The sequence below is a fragment of the Pristiophorus japonicus genome, chromosome 28 (genome assembly GCF_044704955.1).
Source record: "Pristiophorus japonicus isolate sPriJap1 chromosome 28, sPriJap1.hap1, whole genome shotgun sequence".
In the NCBI taxonomy this organism is placed as follows: Eukaryota; Metazoa; Chordata; class Chondrichthyes; family Pristiophoridae; genus Pristiophorus; species Pristiophorus japonicus.
In genome coordinates this window covers 10,748,845-10,764,696 of record NC_092004.1, presented here as the reverse complement: position 1 = coordinate 10,764,696, position 15,852 = coordinate 10,748,845, and positions in this window count along the sequence as shown.

Below are 15,852 nucleotides of genomic sequence, written 5' to 3'. Positions count from 1 at the left end.
TGGAAAAATTGCTGAGCCAATACAAAGATCAGTGAAAGGGGGGAAACCGGCCCTCGACCTCAAAGAGTGGGGCCCTGAACAAGAACAGGTGTATAGTAAACTCAAGTCAGAACTAGTCTCCGCACCTGGATTGGGACTGCCTGATATGGGCAAGGATTTCCACATTCACTGTAACAATGAAGGTGGGTTCTATATGGCCATGCTCTCCCAAGATCACGGGGATAAAACGAGACCTATAGCCTACTACTATACCACCGAAAGCGCGGTGGTGACTGGGTTATCCAGATGTATAGCCGCGCTAGATTGCGCAGCTTGGGCGGTAAAAATTAAGAGAGCCTGTGGTGATGACTGGAAACATCATTCTCCACACTAAACACACATTGGTAGAAATGTTAAACACAGGAAAACTGAGAACCGTATCTAATATGAGACGCGCAAAGTGGGAAGCAGTCATCTTAAAGCGGTAACCATTATTAGGGATGTAGGAAACAACCCCGCAGAAGGTATGATGGGTGAACGGGAACCTCACTTTTGTGAAGAGGTATGTGAGGATATGGAAGAGGATAGAATAAAAGACGCCCCTCTTCAAACCGCAGACCAAACTTTGTTTGTGGACGGCTCACGAAAATTCGCAGAGTGACTACCTCCTACCGGATGGGCTGTAGTTAACCAGGATCTAGAGACAGTTGAATCAGGGCGAATTCATGGGGTTTCGTCAGCTCTAGTGGCAGAACTGGTAGTCCTCACCCGGGCACTGGAATTATCGAAAATAAGATTGATAATATCTATACGGACTGTACATATGCATTCGGGGTAGTACACGATTATATGACAGCATGGGGGAGAAGCGGTTTTATCATAACTAGCGGACATCCCATAAAGCATCAGCTGAGAATAGAAGCTCTTTTAGCAGCCAGTAATAAACCAAAACAGGTGGCGGTTAGTAAAATTAAAGCCCACAGGAGGGAGCCGGACCGAACCAGTCCAGATTGGCTGAGTCACCAGGGAAATAAAGCTGCAGACGTTGCTGCACAGAAGGCATTAGAAAAGAAAGAGTGTGAAGAAGCCTCAGTCAGTGCGGCTGGGACCCGGCACTTTCAGATAAGAATTGAGAAACTACACCAGGACACTTCTGAGGAGGAAATAGGTATGTGGAGAAAGCAGGGCGCAACGCTAGGGAAGGATAATGTTTGGAGACGAAACGACAACGTAATGGCGCCTGAATGCATACAGAATACCTTATTGGAGTTGCATCATGGCCTGTCTCATTCAGGATGAGAGGCCATAACCGGGAGTCTTGGAAGAGATTGGTGGTGGAAAGGGATGGGGAGAGATATCGCCAAATATTGCCATCGATGCAGTACCTGCGCATAATATAATCCAGGCAGGCCCATTAAAATTAAAATGGGACACCAGCCCCGTCCACGGGCGCCATGGGAACACGTACAGATTTATTTCAAGGTCCTTTGCCCCCATCACATGGAAAAATATATTGCCTAGTGATTATAGATCAATTTACCCGGTGGGTGGAAGCTTTCCCCACACGTGACTGTACTGCCTAACAGTGACAAGGATATTCTGACCAAGGCACCCACTTCACCGGAAAAACAAAATTGTAAAAACAATATGCCAGCTGATGGGCATAAAACAAAAATTCCACATCCCCTACCACCCGCAGAGTTCTGGGATGGTAGAGCGCATGAACCATACCCTTAAGAACGCCCTGGCAAAGGCCATGAAAACGTCAGGAAAAACTTGGACAGAAGTATTACCCATTATATTCGTGAAGTTAAGAGCCACGACAAACCGGACAACCGGATTAACCCCTTATGAACTAATAACAGGAAGGGCGATGCAATTACGAGAGAACATCATAACAGGGGCGACCAATGTAGGCTCATTAAAAGAAAAATAAAACGGTATGTTTTGGAACTAAGTACTCAATTAAAATGGATGTGTAAATTAGTTAGGGACAATCAGGAAAAAAGTGACGCGGAAGCAGAGCTTACAAAGCTCCCTGAAGTCCCGTTGGCGGGAAGTCGCGTTATGGTAAGGGTCCTCCCGGGAAAATCGGGGTTTGCCCCAAAAATGAATAGGACCGTATGAGGTTATAATCAGCAGGGATACTTGTGCCTGCATCGATGTTAAAGGGAACGGACAATGGAAGCATCGGACCCAGCTTAAGGTTTTTGAACCAGCCGTTTAGCACAGGTATTAGTTGTTGTTGTTTGTCTATTTACAGATTGACAGCGAGAGATTCTTCAAAGCCATACGGCCATTTTGCCTTTGTCTATTTGTTAATTATAGAGTAATAAGATGAAACTATATATTGCGATCAGTGAAATTATCGTAGTTCGTGTTAGGTCCGGTCTGCTAGCTGGACCGAAACGAGAGTTACATGTAAATACCTTTTTGTTCATGTCTTATGTTTATGATCAAAATGAGAACTTTTCCAGCTGCTGTATGTTCGCACATCCCCATACATAGCAAAGGAGGGATCCCTTTGAGGTCAATCTCCCTTAACATCTCGGAAGTAGCAGAGTGGGTAATGCGACAAAACGGTACAGGGGAAGTAAATGATACTTGGAACTAGAGTAGGGATAAAGAAACGTGGAGGTCGGGGGGTTTATCTTTTGGATGCATTGAAGGATGGTACCAGCCGGAATACAATTAGGTCGGTACGAACCCCGTTCCTGGTTTTGACCAACACCTCAGGAGTTGGAAGGCCCACTGCTGACATTAGTTTCACTAGAACCCTGACTGGTGAGAAAACAGGTTTTGTAGCAGGAAACATTAACCTCACCAGGTGGAACATAATAGCCAGCGAAACAACAAACCAGGGGTTCTTTGAAATACAGGGTTTGAAGAATCAGACAAGTAGCCAGGAGTGCGACCCTAACATTAGGTGGCGACGGGGGCTGAGAGAGAGATTGGGATCGAGTCTAACAGCATCCAATGGCACTTATTTTGTGTGCGGGCATAAGGCCTACCCCTGTTGACACTGGACTGGAGGGGGTCCTGTTATTTGGGATATGTGGTCCCTTTTTTCAGACGGTTACATACTTCAGCAGAAGTACAGACACCTGGTCGACTAAGACGAGATCTTACCCGGTAGAGAGGCTATTTGGGGTCATGATGCTCACATTCGGGATAGGACGCACCATAGATGAATTACGTAACCTGGAGAGGGTCCTGGAACAGTTAGTTAACGACACTGCTGAAGCAATGGAGGGCATAACGGCTGAAATGGTAGCCATATGCACAATGGTAATCCAGAACCGAATGGCCCTAGTTTACATACTGGCACAAAGTGGGGGCATATGTGCCTTAATTGGAGCTGAATGTTGCAATTACATTCCCGATAATTCAGAAAACATAATCAACCTCGATGATCACATAAGAAGGAAGGTAAAGAAGTTATCCACGACAGCAGGAGGATCTGGCTGGTTTGACTGGCTGTTAGGGGAATCCTGTGGGTCCTATCTTTTGCGTAGAGTAATTATTCTGTTTCTAATAATAATTACTTGCTGTCTGATTATCGTGTGTTTTACTATCTGCTGTAAAGTTATGATGGCCCGACTGATGCCAGTAGCCAGTGTAATCGCCGAAGAAGATGCACACCTGATTGAAATACCTGAAGACACCAAGGATGAAGAAACAGATGATGTTGACACCGACCACTCTCTTTGAAGGTTAGCCTAGAGCTACAGGCAAGGTGGACATATGGAACATCAGGGAAGTAACATACCCCAAAGGACGAATATATGACACCATGCTACTATCATTATGGTCGTCAGGATTTCGTATACATCCTCCAGGACCAAAAGGGGGAATATTGTTGTTGGAGCAGATTTTTGGACATATACTTGACTAGTATACGGGAACAAATATTTGTTTTTATTTTCCCCTTTAATGCATTTTGTAAGGGACAATACAGATGCATTATGCTTTGTATAAAAAAAAAACAGTTGAACTTCAAGATATGCTGTACTTGATTTATGGATATAGGAAAGTGAGATAATGAACGACTGGAGAGATAAGTGGGGGTATGTTTGTCTATACCGGTGCCAAAATGCCTGCACTTGTTTATAATGCCCTGTCACAATGCGAGGATGGTTTATATCAAGAGCTCAGCCTTGGATAGTAATTGTATGAAAAGCTTTGTAAACCTTGTAATGCGATGATTAGACTGAAGGACTAGTGCTAAAGCATGTGATGTAAAGTGACGTAATTTGTAAGATAAAAGAACTTCACTGGAGATACCAAATTGAGAAACTGGTTCAGAGACAGGTGTCTCTAAGACTTCTACCAAAGATTTGTCTCCGATTTAATAAACCTCTCTTTATATATTATACAGTCTCGGAAATATTTTTCCACAACATGTCTGTGGGAAAAGATTTCCGACATCAGTGTGACTGGAAAAGCACACACACATCCGAGTGAGAGTGTTCCAGTGCAATGACTGTGGAAAGAGCTTCAATCATTTGCACAGCTGAAACAATATTGCACCATTCACAGCGGGGAGAAATTACACGTGTTCTGTGTGTGGACAAAACTTCAACTGATCATCCAACCTGGGAGACACAAGGACACATGCATCATGGAAAAACCGTGGCAATGTGTAGACTGTGAGAAGGGATTCAGTTCCCCGTTTGATCTAGAAATTCATTGTCACAGTCACACCGACGAGAGGCCGTTCACCTGCTCTGTGTGTGGGCAGGGGTTCACTCAATCTTCTAACCTGCTGAAATTCCAGCGAGTTTAGATGGGGAAGTGTGGGAAGGGATTCACTCAGTCATCTGAATTGCGTATTCACAAGTAACTGCAGGGGTTATGTTCCACTGTTATTACTGCTGTTAATCGCATCCTGACTGAATCGTGTTCGTCCTGTCAGTTTGGATTTGTTTCTGCTGATGTTACTAACCCCGAAAACTGGGATGGAGTTTAATATTTTAATATTTCAAATAATACAATGTTTCGATATTTAAAATATCCATGATAAGAAGAGACTAATTGATGCCCTGTTATATTTTGGTCCCTTTCTCCTTTCCATCTCTAGATTGATTCAGTTCTCATGCCTTTGTTTACTCTCAGGGAGAAGTCCCAGTTCCTTATACCTTGCAGAGTGCCGCTCTTTGCCTTGGTGTCCAGAGTAGGGATAGCTATCACGTCTGGGATCACTAAACACAAAACACAGTCTGTTAATCCCTTTCTGCTACAGGACTTAGCGCGTTCCTGGCAGCATCTCTCTCACCTTCAATGTGTGAATAGAGAATCGTGCAAATCTGGTTTCAATTTAAATTTGAATCTACTAAGTAAATGTATTTAAAAAAAAATGTACAAGTAAACCCCTCACATGAAGTAATTGGCAAAGGTTTACAGTCAACCAGATGAACAAGTAAAAATATCACAGCCCAGTAACCCAGTTCTATATTCACAGGAGAATGTATGTTATCTAAGTCCTCGAATGTCAGTTGGTGAGATGAGAGACTGAATCACTTTCCACATTCAGCTGGTAAGCGGTCTCTCCCTGATGACTTTCCACCCAACGTGCATCTGCATCCATTCCCACTGTCGCTACATTTACAGTGTTGAGTCAGCAGGCCACACGAGTCTCACAGGCTAGACGATTGGTTGAAGGTGCATCCACACACAGAACATGTGTCCTGTTTCTCACCGCTTTGATTGGTGTTTTTCCAAAGGCTGATGATACGGTGATCCTGATCAATCCGGTGAATCTCTCAAATCTTGCCGAGATGTTTGGTTTCAGTTTCCCAGCTGTAGACCCTAACCTTCTAATACCCTGCAAATTGTGGTTCCAAACGTTGTTACTTTAAGTACAGAATACACATTTCCACTGTGGTAGGCATCAGAGTCGAGTCCAGTCCTGCCCTCAAATTACAACCACACACTTCCCAGTTGAGGTCATTTCCAAGTTGACGTCATTGAATCGGTATCAAGAGCAGGGGCACTGTTAATTCTTAAGCATATTTAGCCCACTGGTACCGAGGACAATTATAACCCCTGAACTGCTGCCTTGGCTGAGATCAACTAATATCACAGATCAAGGAACGAACTTGTGAACTTCCCAATCAATATTGCAGTGTTCTAAAATTTGGGGGATGGGGGGAGGGTTCGAAATAATATTTTGAAACACATTTTACTCCAGCTTTAAACGAAACTTCCGTCACACTGCAGAATTCTGAAGTCTTTCCAAATTCAAGTCAAATGGATCATCAAAAAGATTGTGACTTTTTAGAAAGGCGCAAGTCACTGAAATCGACAGCTTTTCAATCACTGCACAGTACAGAAGGGAACAACTGTTAATGGGAGGTCGGTTCGTGATGTACCCCGACACTCCGAGATAAACTGCACTGTTCCTTTAAGTATAAATAGGCATTGAAAAGGGAGACCGAGTCCCTTTAAATATCTGCTCCATTCACCCAGGTTTGGGAGGAGCAAACGCGCGCGGTCTCCTTATATCCTCACACAGCAAGCACCGCCGGTGGGCTCCCGCAAGGTCCTGAAGGCCGAAGAAAAATTATGCATCTGGTTTAGCACAACAACTGAAAAGTGCACGCACAAAGTCTTTGCTATATATGCGTGTCTGTAAACAAAACACATAATTCTTAATGTTTGACAGTGAATTCCACAGAGATAAGCTATTGTCTTCGCCAGTTATTTTCCAGCATTTTATTTGCTCTTATTTATTTACAATGTAATTGCAGAGTGTTTAATCCCTTTACCATTTATTGATGACCCATTGTCTTCTGTGCTCTTGATTCGAAAGTGATGTCACACTGACCATTCCGATCCCAAGGTGACCACTTGTCCGCAGTATACTGTGGGAAAGGGAATAAATCTCACCGAGGGTAATAAGCAGCCTCCCACCAGTCTCTGCATTTTGTTACCCAGTGATCACCGCACCATTACCTAGAAGGTCCTGAGATTTACCTCCAGAGTAATTGACTTATGTAAGTGATGTTAAAAATTAAATTGTAGGTTAAAAGAGGAGTTGGGTGAGGAGGGTTTGGAGAGTAGGCGTAAAAGAGGAGTTGGGGTGAGGAGTTGGGGAGTTGGGTTGAAAGAGTAGTTGGGGAGGGGGAAGTAGAGAGTAGGGGTGAAGAAAGTAAATGAGTGAATGGGATTTACAGCCTTGTAATTGCCTTTGTTGAACTATGATGGGGTTTATTTTTCCTTTAAAATGTTTTGTATTGTGTGTTTCTCTGAAGTTAGACGTGGGGTTGCAGTTCCTTGCAGGCACGGGGGACTGTTTCTGGTGAATTAATGTGGGCAGTGTTAATTGGGAATAGATTTTAGTGGGATCATTCTGTGCTGAATGCGTGGCTGGGCGGCGGGTTTTCCCTCAGTTCCAGTGTCGAGGTGTTGTTGACACCAAATCCAGGGACCACATACATTGTGACTTCAAATCCAGGGACAACTTACAATGAGGCAACAAATCCAGGGACCCCTTACACTGAGGCAACGAATACAGGGACCAGTTACAATGAGACATCAAAGCCATGATGAATTACATCGTGACACCAAATTGAGGGATTACTAATACCGTGACAACAAACCCAGGGACCAATAACACTGAGGCACCAAATCCTTGGACCACTTACACTGAGACTATCGAATTACATCAGATATATGGGACAGAAATGGGCCATTCGGCCCAACCAGTCTGTGCTGGTGTTCTTGCTCCACTCGGTAATTAGAGAGCCTCACTATGGGGAATGGCCATGCCGCTGAAAGCAGCTCTAGTTAGGGGGAAATGTGGGTAATGAATGAAGATATGATGGTGGAATCAGACGATGACTGGCGAGTCCTGGTGACAGATTTTTGTCAGAAGCCCTTTTCAAGCAGGCTGAGGATTAAATGTAACCAGCACAACAAATGTATCCTTCTGTTATTGTCCCAAAATCCCCAAATCTAATGTCACTAATTGATTTTTTTGTGAGAAATTTAGAGATGTAAAAGAAGGGAGGAAAGGAATCTTGCGCAGAAACGAAGGTTCCTTGAATTAACACATTGTGAGGCTGTTTTGTGACTCGTCTGTGAGAGGTTAAAAACATGAAATGGAAACGGGCAAGTCCAGTGACACTTATATTGCCAATAGTGCTTTCTACGTTAATCACTATATCCTAAGCCGAATATCATATTAATTATCCCAATCACTAATCCCAATCCTAACAAATAGCCACAAACCACACCCACTAACCACTAAACCTACATCTAAACCCAGCCCATAATCAATGCTACGAACATAAGAAATAGGAGCAGAAGTAGGCCATCTGGCCCCTTGAGCCCGTTCTGCCATTCAATAATATCATGGCTGATCTGATCTTGGCCTCAATTCCACTTCCCTGCCCTCTCCGCATAACGCTTGACTTCCCTATCTTTAAAAAATCAGTCCATCTGCAACTTAAATATATTCAATGACCCAGCGTCCGTTGCTCTCTGGGATAGAGAATTTCAATGATTCACGACCCTCTGAGAGAAGAAATTCATCCTCATTTGCGTTTTAAATGGGCGACCCCTAATGCTCAGACTTTGCCACCTAATTCGCGATTCCCCCACAAGAGGAAACAGAGAACAGTGGGAAGCTCAAGATCCGATAAAGGAAGTGTTGAAACACTTATTTTAATGCAAAAAATTTCTGCATCGTATGTTCGTAACAAGTAATTATAATCAACGAACCTATCAAAATTAGCAAAGACATTTACAAAGACCAGAACATTTCAAAGGCGATCACATGAAGTAAGTGTGGAGATCTATTAACCGCATTAAAAAATCGTTAAACAATATGGGAAATAAGAGAGTTCCAGTCTTAAGCAAGATAGTTATGTCAAGGACAGTCAAATGTGTGTAAAGTGAGACACGCCGGTTCAGTGTATGACATCCACAAACCGTATACTCAAACGAAACAAGCTTGGGATTTGATGTGGCAAAAGGTGAACTGCGTGAGAAGTGAAATAATGCAGAGTAAGAAAAGGCCAAAATGGAAGGGAAGGGAACATGAATTAGTCTCCCGTGCAGCGGCATGGTTCAAGCCTGCATGACCATCGCAAGGTCGGGGCCATCAGAGGGAGCAGTGTGCGGCGGTGGTATTCCATTGTAGGATGGTGACGGCTGCAAAGTCACGTCGCTAATTGCAGTGTGGGCAGGCACAGCAGGAGGGGCGAATGAGCAGCAAGAGATTATAGAAGGACGTGACCGGGGTCCAGGAGAGGCATGAGTCTGGGGCCCAGAAGGGGCAAGGGCTTTCGGGCAACATGGGCCAGCCCAGACTGCTATATGTGTGCGCTCAGTCCGTGCAGCAGAGTTGGTCTCCAGTCGTCTGGGGTAATCCTTGCCACTGGACCAACACCGAGCTCTGTAAAGCCAGTGTGGTGGCTGGTGTGCAACGGCCACCACACGTTAAAAAAATCCAATTGTAGGCATCTTCCACCTTCAAGATGTAGCTCGGGATCTGGAATACTAGGTCCTTCATTAAAATACCTGTGAACTCATTCTTTTTTGCGGTGGAAGCAAGTCATCCTCGCTTCCAGGTACTGCCTATGATGATGATGGTTATGTAGAAATCAAATATTCGACACACGGTGATTGAAACAATATTGAGACAGAACATTAATCTCCAGCTCAGGTACAGGGTTATTCGGAGCAGCAAAAACAATGTCTGAATGCCAGAATGAACATGGTTCATAGACCAATGGGAGCCCAGTAAATCCTCTCCCATTCACTGATTGGCTGTTCCTATTGACCCAGCATTCCCCATGACGGAGAATGTGCCGACCCCAGACTTCAGGGGCCCAATGCGCAGGCGGGGGAACTGGCTGTATTTGGAGCATGCACGGTGTGTGTAATGGCGGAGCAGTGATGGTTAAATGTGCTCCGCAAAACAGCTCAATTGCAGCGGGGCGGAGGTGACTAATGGACCAGCGGGTAGCCGGGGAGGCTTCATAAACAACTGGTGCCCGCCGGAAGCCCGGAATAACAACCGGAATATCGATGGCTGCAGCCTTGAGGATTTCTCCCGGTCACAGGTCCAGGGTAACGGCGGCCATCTTTGTACAGGAAGGCAGGGTCAGTTATCCGCCATCTTTGTTCAGTGAGCAGCAATGCGCATGCGCGGCCATCTTGGTAAAGTACCAGCTCAGTTATATTCTCGACACCTCGGATTTCTCACCATCTCCTAAAGGCGCTGCTTAGTGCTCAGCTTCTGGTTGCATCCCAGACAATTGTAACAGGAAAGCCCCAGAGCTGTGCACTCCCAGGGTTAGCGTCCCCATGTACAGTCCCAGGGTTAGTGTCCCCATGTACAGACCCAGGGTTAGAATCCCCATGAACAGTCCCAGGGTTAGAGTTCCCATGTACAGTCCCAGGGTTATTATCTCATAAGAACATAATAACATAAGAAATAGGAGCAGGCGTGGATCATTTGGCCCCTGGATCCTGCTCTGCCATTCAATAAGATCATGACTGATCTGAACATGGACTCACCTCCACTTCCCTGCCCGCTGCCCATAACCCTTTCATCCCTTATCGCTCAAAAATCTGTCTAACTCTGGCTTAACTATATTCAATGACTCAGCCTCCACAGCTCTCGGGCAGAGAATTCCACAGATTTACAACTCTCTGAGCGAAGAGATTTCTCCTCATCTCAGTTTTAAATGGGTGGCCCCTTATTCTGAGACGATGCACCCTAGTTTTAGTTTACCCTGAGTGGAAATATCGTCTCTGGATCCACCTTGTCCAGTCCCCTCGTTATCATATGTTTCAATAAGATCACCTTTCATTCTTTTGAACTCTAATGTGTATCGGCCCAACCTAATCAACCTATCTCCATAACACAACCCTCTCATCGCCATAATTAACCTCTGAACAGCCTCCAATGCATGTGTATCCTTCCTTAAATAAAGAGACCAAAATTGCACGAAGTATTCTGTGTGTGGTCTCACCAATACCCTGTACAGTTGTAGCAGGACTTCTCTGCGTTATCCCCCTTGCAATAAAGGCCAATGTTCCATTTGCCTTCCTGATTACTTGCTGTACCTGCACATTAATTTTTGTGTTTTATGCACAAGCATCCTCAGGTCTCTCTGTCCTGTAGCACTTTGTAATTTTTCTCCATTTAAATTATAATTTGCTTTTCCATTATTTCTGCCAAAGTGGATAACGTCACATTTTCCCGTATTATACTCCATCTGACATATTGTTGCCCACTCATTTCGCCTCTCTATATCCCTTGCAGATTTTTCGTGCGCTCGATTTGCTTTCCCACCCATCTTTGTATCATCAGCAAACTTGGTTCTATTACACTCGGTCGCTTCTTCCAAGTCATTGATATAGATTGTAAATAGTTGAGTAACTAGCACCGATACCTGCGGTACCTCACTAGTCACCATTTGCCAACTGGAAAAAGACCCATTTATCCCAACTCTCTGTTTTCTGTTAGTTAACCAATCCTCTATCCACGCTAATATATTGCCCCCAACGATATGAGCTTTTATCTTGTGCAGTAACCTCTTATGTACAACCTGATCAAATGCCTTCTGGAAATCCAAATACACCACATCCACTGGTTCCCCCTTATCCATTCTGCTCCTTACTTCATCAAAGAACTCCAGTACATTTGTCAAACATGATTTCCGTTTCATAAAGCCACACTGACTCTGCTGGATTGAATAATGCTTTTCCAAATGTCCCACGACTGCTTCCTTAATAATAGACTACAGCATTTTCCCAATGACAGATGTTAGGCCAACTCGTCTATAGATTCCTGCTTTTTGTCTGCCTCCTTTTTTAAATAGAGGCGTTACATTTTCGGTTTCCAATCTGTTGGGACCACCCCTGAATCCAGGGAATTTTGGCAGATTACAACTAATGTGTCCACTATCTCTGCAGCCACTTCTCTTTAGACCTTACGATGCAAGCCATCAGGGCAGGGTGACTTGTCTGCCTTTAGTCCCATTATTGCCGAGTTCTACTTCATTACGGATAGTTATTGTATTAACTTCCTGCCTCACTATAGCCCCTTGATTATCCACTTCAGTATTACTCTCAGTGACCGAGTGTTTTACTGTAATTAAACTTATCTCAGATTGTTTCTGTCAGATATTAACTCCTGCATGGTCGCAGCAAACACTCCCACTCCCTCATCCCTCCGATGTTGCTGCAGGATTGCTTTGTCAAGATGGGTTCATGGAGAGAAACACCTTGCACGGAATGATCCCAAATTGTGCATCTCCAAGCGACAAGGCTCCCAGCTTTAATCATTCCCTGTCCTTTCCCAACAGCACCAGTTTCTTTGCTCAGATTCTGATAAAAGTCAATTGGGAAAAATGCTCTTTGATTTTTACAGGCTGAATTATTGCAGAGAGCTGTGCATGCACGGTTCAGCCCCACCCACTGTGTCAATTCCCAGTGAGCAGAAGAGCACAATAACCCTCCCCTCCCCCAGCACTGCCTGTAATCACCATTCATTCAGTGAGCAGAAGAAGATGGTTTAAAACAGCCAGGAATGGTAAGGCAGCGAGCAGATGCCTCCTTACAGCAGCGCAGCGCTTTGGGAGCGTGTCCGCAGATGCGCTCAGAGATCAGCATTGTGTCCGGGGGGGAAATAGCCTGACAGTGAGAATGTGGGGATTTTCACAAGGTGCATCTATTGCAGGCAATCGGAGAGGAGTGTGGGAGAAGATATTTTAAAGATCAGTTATATTGTTTCCATTAGCTGAGTTCTCCAGAAACATGTTGTTGATGATCGAGAGATACATGGTCGCTACCTCAGTTGCATCATATTCTCTCCCGCATCCATATCTTAGAACTAATAATGTTCTCGTATTATTGTTCTCAGAGCAAAATTATTCAACCAGCCTGAACAAATGTGATCTTTCTTCCACCCAGAACACAAGGAACAGTGCAGGCAGCTCCTTCTCACACACAGTAAGTAGATTATCACTCACAGAGCGCAGACACACAGAACTGGCCTGAATCCTATTGTCACAGGCAGCAGAAGCTGTCAGTCCCACAGTGATCCCAAGTGGCAGAGTTACATTGTGAATGTTACAGCCACATGGAGCAGTAGAATCAGATGCTGTTTCACCATTGAAACATATCACACTGACAGGTACATTAAACACCCACACTCACATGCCAGAAACTGGCAGGTAGAGAATAAAAGACAATCATCTGTCAGAAAAAATGTCAAAAAGAAAGTATAAACCACACTCGCATATCAGAAGCTGATGGGTACAGAGCAAAAGCCATATTCATGTTTCAGAATCTGACAGATTCAGTATTTAACCCCTGAACATACCAGAAGATGACAGGTGCAGAATAAAACCCACATTTCCATACCATAGACTGACAGATACAGTATATAACATGCACCCACATATATGAAAGTGAGAGTAACAGAATAAAATCCCCACTTACATACCAGAGAGTGTCAGGTAAAGTGTAAATCCCATGTGCATATATCGGAAAACTGAAAGGCAGTAAGTAAAGTTTTTACTTGCATCGCAGAAACTGATTGGGGCAGAGTTAAACCCACACATCAGAAAAATGACAGGTAGAAGGCAAAATATTCACTCACATATCATAGAAATACAGGTTAAAAGTAAAATTGATTCTCATGTTCACATCCCAGAGACAAGCAGATACAGAGTAAATTCCACACTCACATTGCAGCAACTGACAGGGACAGTCTAAAACATACAATCAAGTAGCAGGAACAAATAGATACAGTCTAACATAGCAGAAACTGAGAAGCACAGATTAAACCTGAACACACAAGAAAACACGAAAGTTACAGAAAAATACACACACCTGCATATGAGAGACTGAGAAATAAAGTATAAAACCCACACTCACACATCAGAGGCTGACTTATTACAATCAATATTCCCATAACACATATTGACATATAGTGACATGCCCAGACTCACGAACCAGTAATTGACAGGTACAGGGTAAAGACCTCTCTTTCATTCCAGAAACTGACAGTATAAAAGAAAGTCCACTCACTATTAAGCAGCAACTTACAGTTTTGAGTAAGGCCCACAATCACATGTCAGAACTTGACAGATACAGCATAAAACCCAGACTCCCATAACAGAAATGGAGAGATACAGATAAAGAACCACACTCACATACCAGAGACAAATAGATACAGAGTAAAACTCAGACTCATTTACCAGAGACCGACAGATTCAGCAGAAAACTCACCTCCATAAAACAAATTGACAGTTAGAAAGTAAAACCAATACTCTATCAGGAATTGGTGGTACACAGCAAAACAATTCTAACATACTGGAGAATGACGGGTATGGAGTCGAGCTCACATTCATATAACAGAGATGGACAGCTACATCACATAACACACTCACACACTAAGAATGGAAAGAAACAATGAAGATAGGTGCAGGAGCAGGCCATTCGGTCCTTCGAGCCTGCACCGCCATTCAATATGATCATGGCTGATCATGCAACTTAGGCACCCCACTCCCGCTTTCTCTCCATACCCCCTGATCCCCTTAGCCGTAATGGTCACATCTAACTCCCTCTTGAATATATCCATCGAACTGGTTTCCACAACTTTCTGTGTTAGAGAATTGCGCAGGTTTACCACTTTCTGGGTGAAAAAGTTTCTCGTCATTTCAGTCCGATATGGCATACCCCTCATCCTTAGACTGTGACCCCAGGTTCTGTACTTCCCCAACATCGGGAACATTCATCCTGCCTTTAACATGTCCAGTCCCGTCATAATTTTATATGTTTCTATGCGATCCCCTCTCATTCTTCTAAATTCCAGTGAGTGTAAGCCTAGTCTATCCAGTCTTTCGTCTTATGTCAGTCCTGCCATCCCGGGAATTAGTCTGGTGAACCTTCGCTGCACTCCCTCAATAGCAAGCACATCCTTCCTCAAATTAAGAGACCAAAACTGCACACAATACTCAAGGTGTGGTCTCACCAAGGCCCTGTACAATTGCAGTAAGACTTCCCTGCTCCTATACTCAAATCCCCTCGCTATGAAGGCCAGCATGCCAGTTGCTTTCTTTACTGCCTGCTGTTCCTGCATGCCTACCTTCAGTGACTGATGCACCATGACATCCAGGTCTCTTTGCACCTCCCATTTTACTATTCTGTCATTATTCAGATAATCTGCCTTCCTGTTTTTGCCCCCAAAGTGAATAACCTCACATTTATACACATTATACTGCATCTGCCATGCAATTGCCCATTCACCTAACCTGCCCAAGTCACACTGCTGCCTCTTAGCATCCTACTCACAGCTCACACTGCCAGCCAGCTTCGTGTCATCTGCAAATTTGTAGATATTACGTTAAATTCCAAATCTAAATAATTAATGGATGTTGTAAATTGCTGAGATCCCAGCACTGAACATAGTCAATGCCTGCCATTCTGAAAAGGACCCGTTTATTCCCACTCTTTGCTACCTGTCTGCCAACCAGTTCTCCATCCACATCAATACATTACCCCCAATACCACGTACTTTAATTTTGCACACTAATCTCTTGTGTGGAACCTTTTCAAAAGCCTTTTTTATTTCCAAATACACCACATCCACTGGTTCTCACTTATCCACTCTATTAGTTACATCCTCAAAAAACTCAAGAAGATTTGTCAAGCATGATTTCCCTTTCATAAATCCATGCTGACTTTGACCGATCCTGTCACTGCTTTCCAAATGCTATGCTATTACATCTTTAATAATTGATTCCAGCATTATCCCCACCACCAATGTCAGGCTAACCGCTCTATTCCCTGTTTTCTCTCTCCCTCCTTTTTTAAAAAGTGGGGTGACATTATCTACCCTCCAATCCA